The sequence below is a fragment of the Nyctereutes procyonoides genome, unplaced genomic scaffold (assembly GCF_905146905.1).
Source record: "Nyctereutes procyonoides isolate TBG_1078 unplaced genomic scaffold, NYPRO_anot_genome, whole genome shotgun sequence".
Classification (NCBI taxonomy): domain Eukaryota; kingdom Metazoa; phylum Chordata; class Mammalia; order Carnivora; family Canidae; genus Nyctereutes; species Nyctereutes procyonoides.
The window spans coordinates 36,678,243-36,695,329 of record NW_026575140.1 but is presented as its reverse complement, the minus strand read 5'-3'; positions in this window follow the sequence as shown (position 1 = coordinate 36,695,329).

Below are 17,087 nucleotides of genomic sequence, written 5' to 3'. Positions count from 1 at the left end.
AGAGGAAGAGGGGTTAGCAAAAGATACTAAGAAGGAATATCCACTAAGGTAGGAGGAAATTTAAGAAAGTATCAACTTTTTCAAGAAACTATTATCAGCCATGTCTAATGCTAATAAGGGGTCAAGTGAGATGTAGATGAAGAGTTGACTACTGAACGTGATAACCTTGACAAATGACTTTATGGTGATATAACAGAGATAAAAGTCAGAATTAAGTGAGTTGATGAGAAAATTGAAGAAATAGAAAAGATAATTCTTTGCTATGAAAGGGAGTGTAGAAATGTATGAGATTTGCTGCGAAGGTGGCAGTAGCAACTGGAGAATATGGAGACAAGAGCAGATTTTTCTAGGATGAGGAAAAAATACAACATGCTTGTATGCTAATAGGAATGATCCAGTAGAAAAGGGGGGGGTGGGGAAATGATGGTGTAAGACAGAAGACCAACTGTGTAACATTTAGCAGTAAATCCTGATTTGACAGTCCTTCAGGATCCCCCTACCTGCCTTCAAGGGACTTATACTGTAATGGAAATCATAGACATTTTCATAGATTTCAAAAATGGTGCAATAAGTGGTATGACAAAGTTATGGATGGAACTGACTAGAAGTTAGAACTATGAAGAACTATAAGTTAGAAGGCTATTGTATTTGACCGGGGAGGGGCAATGGGGGGGAGGACTGAACCACTGGCAGTTCTAGTAGGGAAGGAGGGGCAAGGGTAGATTTCAGTGATATTTAAGAGTAAGAATGAATAGGATTTAGTGACTGCTTATTGATATATTAGGATAGAAAGGGAGCAATTTTGGATGACTTCCAGATTTCTAGCATAGTATTGTAGATGGACGAATCTTCCTAAAAGGGTTCTTAGCTTATCACTTCCTCCCTTAAAAATGTTCAGACACTTTATTTACATTGCCTAAAGATTAATTTTTAAAACTCCACAGTCTAGAATTCATGGGCTCCTAAAGTCCTTTTTGGCGTGCCCAGTACCTTCCTTAGATACTTCCTTGGACCTCAGGAACTTAGTGGGATCCAGTTTGAAAAGTACTGGTCTACAGAATAAAATTCCAAGTCTTTAAATCCGCATTCAAGGCCTTCTACAATCTGGTCCTTGCCAACCCCATCTCTTGCCTCATCTTCCTTACCCAAAGCTCTTTCCATTCTGGGTACACACCAAGCTGAAGGGGACTACTATTGCTTTCACTCCCACTGTTCTCATCGTCTAGAACTCCTTTAGCCCTGTGTGGTGTTCCCAAACACAATCTGCCTAACAAATACCACATGTTTCAAAATTCACCTCCTCTGTGCAGCGGTTCTGCAACCTCCCAGATACATTTGACCACCCTGTCTAATAATGCCATGTTCTTTATACTTAATTAAATCCATCATTGTACTTATCTATTTTTATGCCTGGTTCACCATTTCACTATTAATCCCCTGAGGACAAGCTGTGTATCTAGTACATGTTAATTGTACTTAATATATGTTAATTCATGTACTTAATACATCTTGTTAAATGAATAACAGATGAAATCTTATTTCAGACATAACATTATCTTAATTCACCTATCCTCTCACATGCAACACTAAAGGGTTCTTCCTGTTTACTCCTGTAAAGTCCTGTATCACTTGTGTTCTAACACCATGTTGTGCTATCCCATTATATTTGTTCTATTGCTTTGTTTTTTGTTCTTTTTTTTTTTTTCCCCTCCCTTTTCTGGTGCAGATGTCCTCTCCCTGAAATATTCAAGGGCAGGGATTTTATCCTGTTTATCTTTGTGTCACAATCACCCAGTTCTCAATAAATGTTTTAAGAATGTCTTGTTTAATAATTAAGGGGCTATCTTATCTTTTAGTCTTATATCACATAATCATGCCCATCTTTTTCCACTTTCAGAAAGGATCCCCTCATCACTCTTGGCTAGATAATTCATCTTTTGCTCCTCATTCTATTCACCTGTAGCTGTATCTCTTTTGTGTAATTATCACTTTCTAGTTCAGTAATTGATATAGAGTGACTGCAAAAGCCTAAGGACAAGAAGACTCTTCATTATATTCCCATGCAGTTGTAATTCACAACTCTTCCTTTTTGGGCCCTGCTATGCTTGAGTAGCACACACCCCCGCACCAAGGGTAGGCATAATATATACCTTTTCCTAAGGGAGAGAGCTATAAAAGCAATACTCCTGAATCTGATATGATTTATTTTGTTAAAGCAAACAATTATAAACTACGGCATTTATACTATTAGTAGTAACTATTTATGATGATCTGTTGTCCCCTTGAGCCTTTACTTTTAAAGGGATTCTTTGAAAGTTTCATGAACGAATAAAAGAAGGAAGGAATACTATTTCTGTTACCAAGTTCAGAGGAAATTTAGTCTGCTCATTTAATCTATTACTGCTTAGATCCAGAAATCATTTATTTGTATGGGCTAGAGGAAGATAGTATTGTCCTTTATAAACTAGATTTGAAATAAAATAATAGTTTCACTTTTTAAAAATTATGCTTCTTTCCCCAGGCCATGCTAGCCTTGAAAACAAATAGAAATGTTATAGGAAGTGAGTTTTCCCTGAGGTTTTAGTACGTTCTGACCTCTCTATTCTCTGTGGAACTCAAGTAACTCGTGCTCATGCTCATTCCTGATGTGGGAAACAAAAGACAGAACAAAAATTATTACATTTCCTTACTACTTGCAACCCATTGACAAGTCCTTCAAACAGGCAGAGTGACATTCCTCTAGGAACTCAGCTGCCTGATGTTAATACCTTGCTAAAGTCAAGAGGCAATCTTAGCCCAACCCCCAGGATCCTGTAAGTCTACTCTAACATAAAAAAATTCCTTTGGAAACTTCTTTATCTCTCCCCTCCAAGATGCGTGTTGGCAATCATCCCACAAGCCTATGACCCACCGATATACATCTGAAGGGTCTCATGACTCAGGCTTTATCAGACAGTGATAAATGACCTTTCTTTCTTTCTTTTTTTTTAAGATTTTATTTATTTATTTATTCATGAGAGACACAGAGAGAGAGGCAGAGACACAGGCAGAGGGAGAAGCAGGCTCCATGCAGGGAGCCCGATGTGGAACTCGATCCCAGGACCCTGGGATCAGGCCCTGAGCCAGAGGCAGACACTCAACCACTGAACCACCCAGGCGTCCCAATAAATGACCTTTCCCAACAGTAGCCAGCCCCCTCAAGGTCCTGGAAACCTTGCTACCAAATTCCTTAGAGATTTATGCTATCCTTAACCCCCTTCCAACTTGAAAGTCTATAATGGGTCACTCCTTATGACCCTGGTGCAGCTCTTTCTGCCACAGGTCCTATCCTCTTTAATAAAATCACCTTTTGCATCAAAGATATCTCAAGAATTCTTTCTTAGCCATCAGCTCCCAACCCTACTATCTTTCCTACATCAATTCCCATTTCCCGTGTCCCCCAGCACTGCTTTTCCATCTGGTGCCCACTGCTGCCTTCATTATCCTCAAAATTGAAAAGGAAGGATTTTTTTTTTAATGTTCTCCTCCCAGTGACTACAACTCTTCAACAATTGAAAAGGTGATTTTGTTCTTTTAGTTTACTGCCGCTTACAATGCAGGACTTGAAACAAATGTCTCAGGAGGACTGAGCACCATGTGGACGGTACCATCCCCACGCAGCTATAAGCAGTTCCGTACGGGGCTAACCCAGCTACTCAGCTGGGCTACTCAGCTGTCTTGGTGTGCTTGTCTCTCTGCTTCTTCTACTGCGCAGGTAATTCTCACCTTTTCAGGGAACATCTTCCATTTTTGCAAAGACTAGAAGCAGCTTTTATTTCCTCCACTTTGTTTTTCCTCTTTGTGTGATCATCCTAGTATCCCTAGAAAGCTTCTCTTGTCACTGGGATAAAGGGAGAAGTCATGTAGGGAGGATGTCCTGTCTGCAAATTTGACACTTTGGTTTCCTTGCCAGTGTTCAGAAAGTGAGCATGTGGTTGGACTCCCCTCTGTGATCCTGCTCTTATACTCTTCCATTATTTGATCCACTTGATATCACATAGATTATATAATAAAGTGCAGTATGTCAGGCATACTTGGCTACAGACATAGAATAAGGAAATGCTTAAAATCATAATGTATAATGAGAAACGTATCATAGCATCTCTCATGAGTTTTTCCAGGAAAAAAAAAAAAAGAATTCAAAGCAATCTTCAGCTGTATTCTTGGAAGATGGACTTTAAAATTATCCTCAGGAGGAAAAAAAAAATCACCCCCAGTAACTATCATCCTCTATATTTTTAAATGTATTATTTCCAGCCTTTTATGATCTTTTTCAAGTCTCAATTGGGGAACAACAACAAAAATAAATTTGGAGGCTTTTCTTTTTTGTTTTAGGTCTAATTCTAATTCTTTTATAAAACTTACAACCACTTTTAATATAGCTTTTTTCAGGTAACTATTGTTAGGTTTATTGTAAAGGTGAATCATTGGAGGAATTCTTTTGGTAAGTTATATGCTATTTTTTCAGAATGTCACTTCAGCCTCAAGAAGTTTCTGGTACATATGAAAGAAGTATCCCATGAATAACACCCTTAGGCTCTTACCTTCTCAAGAAGACATGTACCCATGACATGATTTAAAACCAAGTCATTATTTTTTGACTTATTCTTTTTTAACTTGTGAAGGAAAAATGGCACCTCCAATTTTTCCCACCAAACTCTCTTTGGTTGCGTGGGAAAGACATTATTTGATTTTTGTTAACAATTTTCATTGCCTATGACATAAATACTCCCAGAAACATGGGCTTGTAAAAATGAGTCTGATGATACACCCTTCCTGCCCTTTACTCCCTCGTTCGAAAAATCTAATGTATCTTTGTGATGCCTACAGGGAAAAAGCTAAAATCAAGTGGTGATTGTTTTGCTGAAAGTCAACAACCTGAAGGCAAGGGAGTGGTTTTGTTTTGTTTGAGAGAGTGACAGAGTTAATCAAACTTGCCTTTAATAAATCCTTGTTTCTAAATCCCAAGAATGACTGTATTTCTTGAATCCCAAACTTAGATTCAATCCTGAATTCCTGCTGCAAATGCTCTCTGCATTACTCAGAAAGACACCTGTTGTTAACTTTTACCTCCTGTTCCTTACTTTGCCTCGTTTGCCTCCTCAACCAGTTTGCTAGTTAAATCTGTCCTGCGTTTTTATAGTTACCTGTTTTCTACCACCACTCCATCCAAAATCTGAAAGTCGCAACAACATTCCGCTCCTCCCCACCACTATAAAATTTATTCTACAAAATTTGGAGGCACCCTGGCAAACTCCAGGCTTTCGCCTGAAAAAGGAATAAACCTGAAACATGCCCCCCTGACAAGTTTCCTGTAACCCCAAGAAACCCCCAACTTTGTTACCAATTTGAATTTATCATCATGGAAAGAGATTGCTTTTTCTTCTCTTCTTCAAGAAAGAGAGTGCCATAAACGTTTTTTCTTGAGTTTCATTTAAAAAGTCAAGCCTCTTGAAAGGTACAGATGAGGAAATGTTTGGATTGGTAATAGAAGGAATAAATAGATTTTATAAATTGGAGAAATGAATTCTCAGTTTGTTTAAAAGTACATTCTACACTTTATTTCCTGTTCAATAAATGGAACATTTTTGTGGAAGTAAGCCAAAGGTTTTATGAATAGCTCCTTACTTTTTCTCATCTGTTAGGAACATTTTTCAAATATAAATTAAAAAATAAATCCCTACAAGAATTTTATGTTCTCACTACTTTGCTGCTGAGGGCTCTATATTACAGCTTTATGTCAGAAGTCTTAGCTGAGTTTGTATCTGATAGAATACTTAACACAGATTCAAGCATCAGATTAAAAACAGCTTGATCTTATTGTATTGTGAATATTTCTCAGGATTAAGCCAAGAATTTTGAGATTTCAAATGTTAACTATTTTGAGTCACTTTACTATTTACTATTCCTGTCTTGATATGTGTTAGTTTCTAAATTAAAATCTTCTAAAAAAATCTTCTGAATATTCATTATAAATCTGATATTTCATGAAGCTGTGAGTTTTGGATAATTCATCTAGTCTCTAAACTGCCATCACTTTTTAACCTATAAAAAAAAGCCAAGGTCACTTGTATTAAGAAATCATATCCATTTGCGTCTTCAAAAGGTTTGTCATTGGAAAGCCTGGGTGGATCAGTCAGTTAAGTGTCTGCCTTCAGCTCAGGTCAGGATCCTGGAGTCCTGGGATTTAGCCCCATATCAGGCTCTCTGCTCAGCAGGGAGCTGCTTCTCCCTCTCCCTTTGCCCCTCCCCCTGCTCCTTCTCTCTCTCTCCTACTCACTCTCTCCCTCTTTTAAATAAATAAATAAACAAATAAATAAAATCTTTTTAAAAAGTTTTGTCATGAACAATTACGTTTCCTATAGTTAGATGATATGCATATGTAAAAATCATAAGCAAATTGTTTCCTTTTGTGTAGCTACATAAAAATATTATTTTCCACTCTTGCCACATACTTCATCTCTCTAATATCAGCTATAGAATTGGAAAGTCATGGTTTGGAGAAGCAGTGGGAATTGCAGAGATGATATCTCTATATTATTTCTGGATGACTTGCAAGGATGCAATTTCATATGAACTTCATTTAAAAACACTTCATGACTTCAGTGTGAAGTTTAAATTATGAAAAATACACAATGAGCCAAGTGAGTTTAACAATAATTTTATAGAAATTGAAAGGTTTATTATATGTGTTGAATGGTAATAGAAACCAGTTTGCATTCTACTGTTTCCATGTTCTTTTTTGAATTATCATCACTTTCTCATTCTTTTATATTGTTGTCTGCTATTTACTATGAAGTGACTACATTATACAACCTATTTGTAATCTTTTTAACTGTGCTAGAATGGTAATAGTCCTCCTGACAGGCTCATAACTACATAATGTGAATCTCTGAAGGTTTTTCCAGTAAGCAAATCACAAAAGAAATAAATGTGGAAAGAAGCCACTTCAAGAACAGATTTTTATCAGTAATATAGTAAATGAACAGTGAATACCCTAAAGATACCTGGTAAAGGTATAAAAACTATTTATACAGATCTCTTTCACTCTCTCTCTCTCTCATGCACACACACACACACACACACACACACACAATGGCATACATGTGTATGTGCACAAAGCTTATCTGCAGGAAAATACTTGAGGTATACTAACCCAAGTGTGTTCAATTTATTTTATTCAAAATAAAATCACCTCACTGGGGGAAGGAAAAATTGAAAAGTCCCATGTAGAAAATGAAAATGGGGGAGAGAAGCCAATGTGTTCATTCTCCCATGTTATATAGTTTTAGCATTGAAAAAGAAACAAGGGGGTCCTGGGTGATTGTACTGTATTGGGTGATCAGTAAGCATTTGACTCTTGGTTTCAACTCAGGTCATAATCTCGGGGTCGTGAGATGGAACCCAGCCTCCTAGGGCTCCATGCTCAGCATGGAGTCTGCTTTTCCTTCTCTGTCCCCCTCAATCCCTCCCCCATGACTCAAAGGCTCACTCTCTCCAAGAAGAAAAAGAATGAGAATGAGAAAGGAGAAGGAGGAGGAAGAGGAAGAGGAGAAGGAGAAGAGAAGGAGGAGAAGAAAGAAGAAGAAGAAGAAGAAGAAGAAGAAGAAGAAGAAGAAGAAGAAGAAGAAGAAGGAAGAAATTAGAACAGCATATTCTGGATTATGTATGTATGGATTCATTGAGTGCTTACGACAAACACTAGTAAAGTTGAGGGATATTACTAGGCTCTGGGTATGTAAAGATAATAGATACTACTCCTATCTTCATAAATGATTGATCAGAAAGCATGGTAATAAGTAAAATGACAGAGGTAAGCTTACATGCTAAGGAAACCCCAGAAAAAAATTAATATGTTTTGTTTCGTCCCTTCTTAGATTCAATTAATATATCCAACTGCTGTTTCTAAACTTCCACTCTGGGGATCCCTGGGTGGCGCAGCGGTTTGGCGCCTGCCTTTGGCCCAGGGCGCGATCCTGGAGACCCAGGATCGAATCCCACATCGGGCTCCCGGTGCATGGAGCCTGCTTCTCCCTCTGCCTATGTCTCTGCCTCTCTCTCTTTCTCTCTCTGTGACTATCATAAATAAATAAAAATTAAAAAAAATCTTAAAAAAAAAAAAAGTTTAAACTTCCACTCTGGTTCCTAAATAATCATTTCTTTTGTAGGTAGTTCTCCAAAGGAATATAAAAATTTTACTTAAATCTACAATTTTATTTTAGTATTTAGCTCTTTTTATAACTTGCAGGTATGACTTGGCTTTTTAACCTGTAGTCAAGACAGATTGTATTGCTTTTCAACTAGTATTTGTCTGGGCCCAATCTTCCCAGGATTGAGGAGGGAAGCATATACTTCCCTACCACATTGACAAGGGGCTTGGCCATGTGACTTTGACTGATGCAATGTGAGCAGATGTGACACACACCCCATCCTTGAAGAGGTATTAAATATGCTTGCTTGGTTCAGTCTGGCTTCTTGAGCTTCTGACCTCCGCCAAAAGAAAAGCCTTTCTCAGATAGTCCTGAACTAAACACACACACAGAGCCCATCAAAGCTTCACGAACATGTAATAAATATTTATTAGTATAAGTTCCTGAACTGTTGGGGCTGCTTGTTACTGCAGCAAAAAATAACTACTACAGGAGTCAACCTTATCATCATACTTGTGCAAAAAACCATAAGCAATATAAATAAAAGGCAGGAATTTGTAGTGACTTTCAAAACAAGCAAATGCTATACATATATTGTAGGATATGCACTATTTCTATCACTCTTAACACAATGTCTACCTTTTTGTACCAAAATGTGTAAACAGGATGCAAATATTTAGGAGCCAGACAATAACATACAGGTATGTCTATCTGTCTGTATGTTTGTATAAATAATTAGTAATTATGTATCTGTCATGATTCCCCATATATCATAAAATTTAAAAGGATTCATTTTTTACAATAAAATCTATTGCCCATAATCCAATTCAGTGAAGAAATTGACATGAAGAAAAAGAGTTTTATCCTAATAAAATAGAACTTTAGGCTTATGAAATGCTTCAGACAGTTTTTACTATCCACTAATGGCCATATGAAATGAAATAAAGGAAGGAAACCAGGTTATATGCCTACGACTATATTATATATAACTGTACACCCAGATACTAAAAATAATAACAGCAAACATTAGTAATATCCTCATTTGTTGCAAGCTTCTAGTTCTACCACTGAGAAAGACTTCTTATCCAATATTGTGCATTAGTAGTAGATCTCAAAATTTTAAAATCCTTTGTGACTAACACTCATCTTGTTTATATTTCTGCTCTATAGTATTTGCATATTATAGCTATTTGGCTAATCTCAAAGCAACCTCCCTATTCCAAAATTAATTCTAATGTTGAAGATTTGTAAGTGTGGGTGGAGAGAATGTAAGCGTATAAAACATAATGATATGATGCCATTTCCAGCATAAGTATTTTTATAAACTCTAAAATCATGCAAGAAAGCATATTTTTATAAATTGAGAAATGTTTTATAAGCACCAGTGGGATATAAACTTTCTTCACAAAAACACATATTGGCTCATTCCTAAACTATCTACTATTTTTAATCTAAATGAAAATTATTTTTACAGCTGATTTTTGCAGCAGTTTTTCATTGTACCCTGCAGATATATTAATGTGTTTTTATCATGTTGACATGTTATTATAAATAAATCCATTTTATCTTAAACTTATGGTGTTTCTCCCATGCTTATATTAAGAGGAAGTGGGAGACTAGTTTGAATCAAAAGAAGCATCTGTAATAGTCCCTCCAGGAGTCCCTCTAGACTTGTGCCAGCTTGACGCTGATTTGAGGCCGGTGCAGGGGTGGGGTGGGGGTGGGGAATACAAGAATTTAAAATATAAACAAAAATGTTTTCCCAAAGTTCCTTGAATCAAAAGAGAAAATATACTTGGGATGAACTATGTGAATCTTTTTGAATCTCTTTGCCTATTCCACAAGAATCCACAGCCAAACAAATAAAGTTTATGGTTACACAGCTGGGGACTTATTACTTCTTCATTTTATAAAAATAAAACCACAGGTAATTGTGTGCCAGTTGGTCTGAATTTGTACATGTAACAAATAGGTAATGAATTACTTCCTCCACTTTCTCTAGGTACTGCATAGATGCATTTATCATGAATTTGTCATATACTGAATATAAGAGACTGGATATTAAAGCAGAAAATTATGTTTTCAGATGACATTTTGCTTATTCATTCCTTGGTTTGTTCCTTTGTCCTTTTCTTCATTTATTTATTCATTCATTTAACAATAAATATTTATTGAGCTCTTCCTGTGAAGTAGGCTCTGTGCTAAATTCTGGGAATACAGCGGTAAATAAATAAACACAGGAGGAGCTCAAAAGACAATTCCAGATCCTTCTCAAATTCACTCATCCATTTATTCACATTTATTTCCAACACAGAGTACAATGAATAGAGTCAAACAGACATGGATTTAATTTGCACTTAACAGCAGGGTGATCTTGGGCAAGTTGTTTAAATTCTCAGAGCCTCAGCTTTCATATCTGCTGTTTACCTTAAAGAATAACAGAGTGAATTACAAGCATAATATATAAAACTGCTTGGCATTTTATTCTCTCCTACCCCACATCAAATCTTACCTGTTCCCAACATGTTAGGTCCTAGAGACACAAAATGGATAGGATGCATTTCCTAAGCACTATGCTTAGTTGGAGCTAACGGTCTAGAAAAATATCAAAAGTGGTCCTTGTCTTCTGGAAAATTAACTTTAGAATCATAACGAATAACACTTAACATATACCAAGTATTGTCCTAAGCACTATTACATGGATGGACTCACTCTTCTTCACAATAACCTAGGAGATAGGAATTATGAACACCCTGCTTTCTGTGTGAGGAAGGGGCAACACAGGAAGATTAGGCCACTTGGCCAAAGTCATACAGCTAAGTGAGTAGCAAGAAGTAATTCAAACTCCAGTTGCCTGTCTCTGGAATCTGTGTTTTTAGCCACTGTCTCTAGAAGGGAGATTACTAATACAAGACAATGAGTGCTCAGCATCTTATGAGTTGGTTTAAGCAGTACATGAATGACAGGGGAGAAATCAGGGCATAGAGTTCAGAGCTTTAAAAACTGATAACATTTTAGTAGAAAGAACAGTGAAACATGACAAGAGATATTATTGGGCATTTCATGCAGGTTTTATTTTATCTCTCTAGAAAATGATTCTTCTATACATCTAACACAAATATATTGTGTTGGGTATGCACTGTTCTTCTTGGTGGAGATGAAAAAACATATTTAGAAAAAAGACTAGAACTTTTTATTGCTTCTGATTTGTAAAAATAATACATGCTAACATAGAAAACTAACAAAATAGCAAGATATAAAGAAAAGCACTTTTGGGACTCCTGGGTGGTTCAGCGGTTGAGTGTCTGCTTCTGCCTTAGGGCATGATCCTGGAGTTCTGGGATCGAGTCCCACATCCGGCTCCCTGCATGGAGCCTGCTTCTCCCTCTGCCTTTGTCTCTGCCTCTCTCTCTCTCAATCTGTGCCTTTCATGCATAAATAAATAAGATCTTTAAAAAAAAGAAAATCACTTTAAAAATCATTCCAAGTTTCATCGACCAAGAAGATAATCACTTTAACATATAGGAATATTCCCTTTGATTCTCTTCTCTGTGCATATTGTATTAAATCTATTTTTACATAAAAATAGGCAATATACTTATATGCAGTTTTCAGTCTTGTTCTTTTATTTTAAAGGATTTATTTATTTATTTATTTATTTATTTATTTATTTATTTATTTATTTATTTTAGAGAGCTGGGAGGGGCAAAGACAGACGGAACAGAGTCTTAAGCAGACTCCACGCTGAGTGTGGAGCCTGATGTAGGGCTTGATTTCACAACCCTGAGATAATGACCTGAGTAAGAACCAAGAGTCAGTTGCTTAACCAACTGCACCACCTAGGCACCCCTCCATCTTATTCTTTTCACTTAATACTTTATCCTTAGCAACAAATGTTGTTTTTTAATTGATGCCCCAGAATTCACAACCATCCTTCCCTGCTTTACCATCTCCATAACACCTACTACCATCAACACACTGCAATGTTTTTACTTCTTTATTTTATCTCTTGTTTCCCCCCTCCCCACCTCCCACACATATTCAAGAAAGTAATCTCCAGGGATCCCTGGGTGGCTCAGCGGTTTAGTGCCTGTGTTCTCCCAGGGCATGATCCTGGGGTCCCGGGATCAAGTTCCACATTGGGTTCCCTGCACAGAGCCTGCTTCTCCCTCTGCCTGTCTCTGCCTCTCTCTCTCTCTCTCTCTCTCTCTCTCTCTCTCTCTCTCATGAATAAATAAACTCTTAAAAAAATCTTAAAAGAAAAGAAAGTATCTCCATGAGAGCGAGAATATGTTCTGTTTTCTACTGTATCCCCAGTGCCTAAAGAGTGCCTAGCACATAATAGATGCGTTATTTGTTGAATGAATAATGCCAAAGAGGAAGGCATAATAGCACCATCACTGGAGGTAATTCCTGGATTTAAAAGTTGGTCAAGGGGAGCCTGGGTGGCTCAGCTGGTTAAGTGTCAGACTCTTCGTTTCCACTCAGATCATGATCTCAGGGTTGTGGAATCGAGCCCCAAGTCAGGCTCTGTGCTCAGCACCATGTCTGCTTGAGATTCTTTTTCTGCCTCTGCCTTTGCACCCCATCCCCCAGCTCATGCACTCTTCCACTCTAAATAAATAAATAGAATCTTTAAAAGTTGGTCAGATAATATAACTATGAAAACACATATTCATGCACCATACATAGTCAATTGTTCTTACCACTTATGCTATTTCTAGTTATTTGGGCTAATATACGTAGGTAATAGGATGAGCAATTCCTCATGCATAGTGAATTGGATGATTGCAGCTTGCATGCAATTGTTTTTTTATAGGGAATTCTTCTCAAGACTCTCTTTTTTTCCCAGGGTTTTCTCTTATGTCATCTTTTTTGTCTTTCCATTGTGCTTTATGTGTTCCCAATAATCTTGGTTCCTAACTTTATTGTCTTCTAAAATTTGGGGTTTGTTTTCAGTGATAGTGTATAATATGTCATGCATGTGTACTTTCTCTTTGAATTTGATTGATGGTTTGTTGGTTTGTTCAGCAAGCCACATCTTGTTATATATGTATATCTATCTATCATCTATCTATCATCTATCTATCTATCTATCTATCTATCTATCTATCTATCTATCTTTGAGAGAGAGAGAGAGAGAGAGATACACTTTATATATTCATTAAATTAACCAATTCCCTGCATTTCCCAGATGTCAGGTGGTCAGGCATGGGCCTGCCCATATGAACTCACATCTTCCTACCTAATTAAAACCTGAATCATTGGGTCACCTGGGTGGCTCAGTTGGTTACGTGTCTGCCTTCACTTGGGTCACAATCTTGGGGTCCTGGGATCGAGCTCCACAATCAGGCTCCCTGCTCAGGGGGAGTCGGCTTCTCCCTCCCCCTGTACTTCTTCTCCTCTTCCTACTCATACTCTCTTTCTCAAGTAAATAAATAAAAGCTTTTAAATAAATAAAACCTGAATCATTGAATATGTTTATATCTAGTAGTCCTTTCTCTCATTTTTATCAGTAATGATTGTTTTTCCTTTATCTTTTACATATGTGCAGAACAAGATACACATAATTGCCATTTTAAACTCAACTCACTGCTATAAAAATTATTCAAATGAGATAATATATATGAAAGTGCTTGGTAAGCTTTGAGCTCTGTACAAACATTACCCTGTTGCAAATAACATTAACTCACAGCATCTCTGACTATATAGCATGTCACATATACACTTCATTCACTGTGTGAAAATCTTTCATATGCTAAAAGGCCAGTATCAAATCCTCATTCCAATTCTAGGCTGAATAGCCTGGCTTATTTATAATTTCTTCCTACAATCTTTGCTCAAATTCTCAATGCTTTTCATGTTTTGTGACTTCTCTTGGATCTATCCTTTATTCTCTCTTTGCTAACAAAGTGCTAAGACTGTGCTAGCATGGTGATTTGACAAGTGAACCTCACTTTATGAAATACAGCTCTGTGACAATAGAATATTTTATAAGTTGTGTCCTATTACACTAAGTGACTTAAATACCCGCTACAGAGGGAAGTTAGGAAAGAACTTCTGTTTATGGAGCACCTACTCCACTGCATATCTGTAGCGTGAACTTGCTTCTTTGTGTCTCCAAGCCTGTTTTTCTCACGTGTATAGTAGGGGCTCACCATCAACCCTTCCTGCAGTGGTTTTCAAAGGTTAGGGTACTGGGGCACATTTGAAAACATGTGGGAATCTTTTCAGCCCACAATGCCTGGGGGGATGCGGGTGGGGGACAACAATATAAACATCCCCAAATACCTCAGAAGTAATCCCTCGACTAGAAATTGCCTTGCCACAAAATGTTGGTAACACCGCCATTGAAAAACAGATAAAGAAACTCCTTACACATGACCCTCTGAGACACCAGTGAACACTAGATGGCAGAACAGGGAAGCTTCAGGATTCAGGAAAAAAAGTCCTCATTCAAAATCCACAAGATTCTTCTGCCCTGTTAAAATAATAACACTTTTAAATAATAATTTAAATAATTTTACATTTTAAATTTAAGTAAAAATTTAAATAATTTTAAAATAATAACAATTTAAAAAATAGAAACGATTTTAAAATTATTTCCTGTGTAAGTCTGCCCAAAGCAAACCTGAAATTCTCCTGCTATATGGGAAGCATCTTAAAATTTCAGATCAGCTCACCACCCAGGTGAGAGGACTTCTCTTAATGACTTTAGAAACAGCGAGTTCATTTCCATTTTTGTCTGTGTTTCTGAAGAGTTACTTGACTTTAGTCAAATCAGTAAGTCATATTGCCAATTATAAGTTATATAAGATACTTCTTTGAATGTACCTATTTCTTATGCCAGCTCTGTATGAGCTCTGACAAAGTTCACATGGGCCAAAGTTGAAAGCACTTCACCTCCTGCCCTGCCTCTCATGTCTGTCCTCCCACTCCAGAACTTCCTACTAGGGATCCACTTGCACCCAGAATATGCAACCTAAGGGTGCAGGGACTGAATCTGTGATCTTATAGATCGTAGCCAGTGGATAAAATCTTTCTCCTTTCTACCCCCTGGCCTGCAAAGTGGGTAGTTCTGACACACAGCATGTCTTAATTCTTAAGAACCCACCCAGTCTTTGAATCTAGCAATCAATAGCTCTTTGCAACAATTAGCACTAGCATGTGCTGTTTCACTTTGGCTTTCCCATCATCCTTGCTTTGCTGTCCTTGTCCTTCAATCTCCTTCTCTGGGACTGTACTCCTCAATAAAATGAGGGCACATAAACCCTCTGTTTTGAGCTCTGCTTTTGGGAGATCCAGAGTAAGACATAAGTGGAGAATTGAAACCATCATCTGGTTAATTCAGACTAAAGTCTTGCAGAGATCAATTTGGATTAATTTACAAGACAAGGTGTTAAATACAGAAGAATGGTCATGCCAACTGACAAGTTAAAGTGAGCTGTCAATATTGTGGGATCATCATACCACATTTCTCTTATAAACTCACTTGCGAATTCTCTAGTATCTGTTTCACACAGTCTCTCAAGCCTCAATCTTCCATCCCCACTGCTATCTTCACCCAACAACATCTCTTCCAACTTAATTGAGAAAAGAGACACCATCAGATGGGCACTCTTTGATCATCTTATTACTAGATCAACAAGTCCTTCTGTGCCTGCCATCATCTCCTTTCCTCCTATTCCATCTGGTGAAGTGTCCCTTCTATCGCCAGCCAATTCCTCAGTGAAGATCTAATTCCCTCTGGCCTTCTCTTCTCAGGGGCCTGGTTCCTTATTCCTCTCCTTCTTCTTTACTTCCCCCCGCCCTTCTTCTTCTTCTTCTTCTTTTTTTTCAAGACTTTATTTATTTCAGAGAGAGAGAGAGAGAGAGTGTGAGCGCATGAGCAGGGGGAGGGGCAGAAGCAGAGTCAGAGGGAGAAGCAGACTCTCTGCTGAGCCTGGAGCCCCATGCAGGGCTTGATCCCAGGACGCTGAGATTATGACTTGAGCCCAACTCGGACACTTAACCAACTGAGCCACCCAGGTGCCCCTATTCCCTTCCTTCTTGAAGCAATAATCCCTCTTGTTCTTTCCCACCTGAATTCAAAACACTTTCCTACCTTTAAAAGACCTCCCTTTACTGCATGCTGGCCTCGAGCTGGTTCTACACTTCTATACTTGCTTTCCCAGTCAAATTTCTCTGAAGAGAAAGCTATCTCAATTTTTTCACCTTCTATCTTTTCCTCAACAAACTGTAATGAGGCTTCCACCTGCATCACTTCTCTGACACTGACCTTGTGGAAGTTACTAATGACTCAGTTACTCAAACCAATGATCATATTTTTCATGGCTTCATTTTAAGCCATCCTCAAGCAGCAATCAACACAACCAAGCAGTCTCTCCTTTAACCATTCCTTCCCCAGTTTCCTTTTAATGCCCTGTCCCCACCCCCACATGCTGCTATTTCTTTATTACATTTGTGTTGTACTCTTCCTCTTTCCCAAGGTGAATGTCATCAGTCCTCAAGACTTGATATAGGCCTGCCCCCTCCTCATTACATACTAGGACATTCTCATATAGATCCGTGATTCCAAAGTATGTCATTTGCAGGTGACTCAGAAATGTACATCATCAGCCAGACCTTTCTGCTTTATTTCCCACCTAGTGCTTACAATCTTATCTTAGAATTTCAAATGCATTGCAGGCTGCTCTTTCTGCTCACAGGTCCTTTCCCGAGCTCTAATAAAAACACCTTTTTGTACTAAAAGAGAGAGAGAGAGAGAGAGAGAATTTCAAAAGCACTTCAGACTTACCATGTCCAAAAATCCAACTCTAGATTTCCACCCTATCTTCCACTCTGTCCAACCTGGTTGTTCTTCAGATTCCCTAGTTCAGTGATCAGTGTTCATGAAGT